This window comes from Lagopus muta, chromosome 1, assembly GCF_023343835.1.
Source record: "Lagopus muta isolate bLagMut1 chromosome 1, bLagMut1 primary, whole genome shotgun sequence".
NCBI lineage: Eukaryota > Metazoa > Chordata > Aves > Galliformes > Phasianidae > Lagopus > Lagopus muta.
In genome coordinates, this window is record NC_064433.1 from 86,291,187 (window position 1) to 86,297,183 (window position 5,997).

Below are 5,997 nucleotides of genomic sequence, written 5' to 3' on the forward strand. Positions count from 1 at the left end.
TAATGAATCATTTATTATGTATATCTCTTAAATCTACAGGGGTTAAGGATGAGTGAGCATGAAAGTCGGGGACAGTTTTTTTATGCAGCCCATAAACACTCCGTGCAGATATTTGTGTCCTCAAGCACTGCTGCATGAAATAGAGAAATCAAGGACAGATACCACTTGTCCTCAACAATGCTTGCTGTGCAAAAAATGCTAGCTCACTGAACCCTACCACAACCCCAGCAACCAAGGTAGGAAAGAGCGGGGGAAGCACCAGTAGCACAGGTGCAAAGCAGAGATACAAGTTAAAACAACCCTTCCTCTGTTCCACACAACACAACAAAAGGTGTAGAATGAGAGGTACAGAGCAGCCAGGCAGTCGCCCATCCATTTATTTGCCATAGGACCAAAAGGCAAGCACATTGTGGAAGAGGTTAGGAACCAACAGGGGATGTTGTACCCTCTGCTATGCCATAGTATACGTATCTTTGGTTAACTACACTGCCTTTTCTCACTATATTCACATTTGGATTAGTAATTCTATTTTGTAGAACTTCCCCTGGGGCAAAAAGCATCAAGAGATGTTTATGTCTAAGTATGGCACCATTTTTTTAATAGCATCAGCAAACTAAAATTTTGTCCTTGAACAAATAATGCATTTGGCATATTGTATGGGAACTGCTGTCACGGCCTGAACCTCTGATTGATCACCTGAGGCGAGCCATGAGTCAGCCAGAGGAGCACAGGTGAAGGCAATTCACCTGTGCTGCCGGAAAGGGTGGAGCCTGGCTGCACCTCTCCTAGACCTATTTAAGAGCTGGCTACCAGTGGGGAAGGATCTCTTCTGGAGATCTGCTCTGCTGGAGTTTTGGAAGTGAGCCCAGGATAAGGGTAAGCTTTCTATCTATTTTTTTTTTGTTGTTGTTGTAATCTGCTTTTCCAAACTCTCTTGTTTATTTTGTAATTATAACATCTTAATGTTCATTGATTGTACACATATGTATTTTATTCTTGGTTTTCTTGCATTGAATCTTAAAAGGACAGTGTCTTCAACTGTTGCTTGGAGGGTGGTTAGCCAAAGCTCAGTCTGGCTTTGTGAGATGCAAAATGAAGATTTTGTAGCTAAACTGCATACCTTCTTACAAACTGGCATATGAACAGTCAGCAGGTGTCCCCTCCAGAACAACAGGCGTGATGTACAGTTCTTATAGCCATACAATGCTTACAATCATAAACATGGCATGTTTTACAGGCTGCCTGATGACTTAGAAAAAGAGCTATCATAATAACTTCCCTGGCTCTGTAATAGCTCCATTTACAATTAGTGTTAAGAGGCAACACAGTTCTGTTCTGCTGATATGGATTTAGATCTGACAGAATAGTGAACAAAATATTTCTGGATGACCATCTGCAACAACTTGTGTTCCCATTCTACAATGCTGGCTACTCAAATCTGCTTGTGTTGGTGGAGATTTTTTTGTTGATTGTTGTTTGTCTGGTTGGTTTTTTTGGTTTGTACCTGTGTGGTTTGGCTGTAACACTCCTCTTCAACTTTCAGATAATTACTGTTATTCTGGATTGTAATAGCCACTTTATTTAAATAGTCATCTTTTATTATCTGAGACTCATAGTTGAATCAATTGCCTTTTCATTAATGGGAAAAATGCCAGAACTTAATGCAGTAATTAGGCACAGCTAAGGTGAAGGACTACAAGAAACTAGGCTGGGAGATGTGGTATTCAAAGCCCAGACCAGGCTGTAAGCTGAAGACCAGGTTTCCCTTTCTCTGACCTCTTGAAGCTTCATTTGAAGTACTGTGTCTAGGCCTGGGGCCCCAACACAGGAAAGATGTCTGTTTGAGCAGATCCAGAGGAGGCCATGAAGACCAGAGGGCTGGAGCACCTTTCCTGTGAGGAAAGGCTGAAGAAGTTGGGTTTGTTCAGCATAGAGAAGAGAAGACTACATGGAGACCCTACTGCCACCTGCCAGTGTTTGAAGGGAAGTTATAAGCAGGGAGAGGACCATCTTTTGTTACAAACCGATAATGACAGGACAAGGGGGAATGACTTCAAAGTTAAAAAGAGGGGGGATTCAGGCTACATATCAAGAATTTTTTTTTTACTCAGAGGACAATCAGATGCTGGCACAGGCTGCCTGCTGTGGATGCTCCATTCCTGGAGACCTTTAAGGCTAGGTTGGATGAGGACCCAGGCAGCCTGATCTAGTGGGGGACAGAGCATTGGAACTTGGTGAGTTTAAGGTCCCTTCCAATCCATGCCATTCTATGAATCTATGAATTTTTTGAAAATATAGGTCGTAACGATTAGTAATTTTCTGCTACTGGAACCATTTTGCTTGGGCTTGGTCATGGCTTCTGGGTAAGTAAACAGAAGCAGAGGAGGTGCTTCCATTGAGGCTTATGACACACTACACAAGTGCAATTCCTGCATACCTGTGTGTGCTGCAAATATTAAACAACTATCTACAGTACCTGTGTTCCCAAAACATCTTGTATGAAAGGTGTGTAAGACAGACATGGTTTTGAAAGGCTCTGATTTTCAAAATAAATGCATTTTTTAAATAACATTTTCTTTACTGCCTAGTATTGAAATTGAATTGGTTGATGATATTTGCTCTTCCATCAACTATGTATAAGCAACATACGCTGTCCCTGTCTTCCTCTATCTAAGGACCATGAGATATTTCCTTGACAAACATAAGCCTTTACTGAAATATGTGCAAGAGTGTAAAAATGAGAAGAAATCCTCTATCTCGCCAGAAATTAGTGAAAGGAAAACAGGAAATTGTTCTTATTTATCTTTCACTGTGTTTTATTTCTGTGTTTGTTTCCTTGCTTGCTTTATTAATGGTATGAAATTCTTTTAGAAGGTTCCTTTCAACCTGCTCATTATCTAAAACCAGAGATAACTATTGTTACTTTAAAAAGACTGGAAAATGGAATTATTCTAATTTGATGAACAAAAAGTACAATCTAATATGAAAAGCAGAGCAGAAAGACATGTATTTAATGTACCAGGGAGGTCATCAAATTAAAAGAGATCTATTTTTCCTCTTAAATAAGAATAAACAAACAAAAGCGTTCATGAAATAAATATACTAAGCACACAACTGCTAGTGCATATATAGTTTTTTCCTAGCATTATGGAAGCAATTACAAATGAATAGAAACAGTAACAAGAGTTGTAGATATATTACATGATATTGTGCCCTTATGCATACATGCATTTTACAAGACGTTTCAGAAGTCTTAAGCCAAACAGTCACATGGAAGGTAACAATAGCATATTTCAAATAACTAGTAGGAGGAGAAGATACTCTTTAATCCTTTTTTTTTTTTTTTTTCCCCCCCCCACAGTGACGCATCCAAAAAATAGAAAGCGTCAGACAAGACTGAGAAACTTGTATCAAATTGCCATTAAGATTCAATGTCTTTTTATTGCACCAGTCTGGAAAGCCACAGTTGGAATGTCTTATTTTTTTGTAGGTGCTCTCCCTGGGGGTGTTCAAGACCAGATTGGATGAGGCCCTGGGCAAAGCAAACCAGTCTACTACCAGATCTGGAGGTTGGTGGCCTTGCCTGTGACAGAGGGATTGAAACTTGATGATCCTTGGAGTCCCTTCCAACCCAAGCCATTCTATGACTCTATGATTCTCTGTGAGCTTGAGTTAGGCTCTTTGCTCTAGTGATTTAAAAGGGCCTTATAGTGAACAAAAATCTGTCAATTTGTGTAGGCTTTGCATCACTGAAAGGTGAAAGAAAGACAACATGGTGAGCAGAGGAAAAGATGTCCTGTGCTGCTCATTGTTGCCAAGGACAGAGCTCGGAAAAGGAGTCAGGAGTGAGATGATCGTCCTCAGCATTAGCCATGGACACCATCTCTTACACATATCTACGCAATCCCTCTTCTTCTGAATAAATATTCTATCTGATCTTCAGCATTTGAAAGATCTTCTGTAACTTTTTGCCATATTGAATGCTAGATAATGTGTCCAAGATTTCAAAGAGCCTCATCACATAGGAACAGACTGAGATTTTTTGGGATCTGTCACAAAAAATTTGAGACCACAGGATTGAGAGCACTTATGCAAGAGGGGAGATATATTCACATGCACACAAGAATTGCCTTCAAAGATTTGCGTGAAATTATTCAGATGAAGAAACCCTAGATCCTTTCCTTAAAATAGCTTCTGGCAGAGTTATCTTAGGGGACTTTTCACCTTGTGGATGTAATTCCTTAATTAATTACTTCATCTTCTGTCTACAATCCTGCAAACCTCTTGGCAGATGTTATAATACAGTTACATATTCATGTGATTCAAGCTTTGTCTCAAGACAAATATGCTTTTTGTTAATAACAATACAGATTATAATCACAATTCTTTTCTTTTTAAAGTAGTAGCTCACCAACACACCTAAGCATCAGCAGATCTGGGCAGCTAGTTAGTAATAAATAAGTTAGGTTGAATCTTCAGACAAGAATATATGTAAGTACATGCCTTTAAATGTACCCATCTAGATATTCAACAGCTGCACTTCATTGTAATTACAGTAAGTTTTTACCTCTTTAATGCAAAATATGGAAGACAAGTATTCGTGCTATTCCACATTCTACATTTTTGCATTTTCTGCATTCACTGAGACAGATTCAGAGCCTCTGTCATTATGTGATTTTGGTGTATTGTCCAGGGCACATGGGAAGGATGGCTGATTTTTGTCCAGTAAAACTTTGCTGACCAAATTTATAGAAGAATCTTATTAAGAATCTGACCTCCTGAGCCTTCATCTAGAAGAACAGCTGCAAAACAAGTTTGCATAGGCATCTGTTTCAGTGGGAATGTATCTGAAAAGGTAATCCTTCAAGTAGCAGTCAGCCCACACAGGCATACATGCAAGTGCAGATAAATATATAACATATCAGCACAAATCCAAGAGGTAAAAATGGGAAACATCTGGGGCTAAAATTTCTAATGAGAAAAGATGGGAGATAGCGAAGTTTCAAGATGATCAAGTGATACGTTTTATGAATAATATTAAGCAAAATTTATTTCCAGGTGTTCCTCCCTATTAATCTGTCTATGTTTATTGTCTTTGACTCTGTGATACCTAGATACCAGAAGACTTTTAAGGAAACAGTGACTTTCTTTTCCATCTTTCCATCTTCATTCATCTCCTGCTTGGACTAGAGCTTTGGACAGAAGCATTGGTTGTTGGGAAGCTAAATCAAAAGAACAAGCATGTTTGTCAGATCTTGCTGGGCTGATACTCTAATTTCTTGCTAAAATAAACTTTGCAACTGACATAAAACGGAATCCTGCTTTGTGTCCTGTGATTAGAAATTTCACTATTACATTAGAAGTTCTTATGAGGGATGATGCTTGTGGAAAAAGATGTGCTTACTTGGGTAGCTTTGGCAGCCAGTATGATTTGGCTGCCATGAAACTAGTGCAAATGTCACAAGATTTGGCTTCATTCCCAGCTTGTTTTGTAAACTTGCCCAAAAAATCATTACTCAGTCTTGTCCATTTATTTATTTATTGCAGTGGAGCCAGTGGAGGAACTGCCCAGATATGACGTTGCAAGCTATCTAATATAGTAGGTCCCAATTACAGCTAAGGAAAATAAAAACAACAAATTCTCTGTAGGCTTTTGAACATGAGACAGAAATCTTTAACTTCATTCTGTATTCAGTGGGGAACCAGTGGAAAACAGAGCACTAGGGAAATAAGCTTTCACTTGCTGGTGTTTCTAAGTAGATGAGTTTCTGCATTAAGTCATCTTTGACTGTTTTCAGAAAGCGTGGTTGTATTTCCAGATAACAAGGTGCAATTTCTCCAAAGAAGCTTTAACTCCTGCTACATATGATGAAATGTTGTAGTGCTTTTCTTTCTTTCCTTATTTTTGCTTTACAAAAGATAATAGTAATGAGGACCTGATGGGAAGCATGTTGGGGGCCATCAGGCTCTTTAGAAAAAAAAATTAAAATCTTAAAT

The 5,997-nt window shown here is 38.9% G+C and overlaps 1 long non-coding RNA gene across 1 annotated transcript; it reads left to right on the forward strand.

The window, feature by feature from the left end:
* The first annotated feature begins 837 nt into the window (after positions 1 to 837).
* On the forward strand, positions 838 to 5,410 carry LOC125702765 (uncharacterized). The gene is made up of 4 exons (XR_007380689.1): positions 838 to 876; positions 2,112 to 2,234; positions 3,491 to 3,569; positions 3,739 to 5,410. It is a non-coding gene; the product is annotated as an uncharacterized LOC125702765 (long non-coding RNA).
* The last annotated feature ends 587 nt before the right edge of the window (positions 5,411 to 5,997 follow it).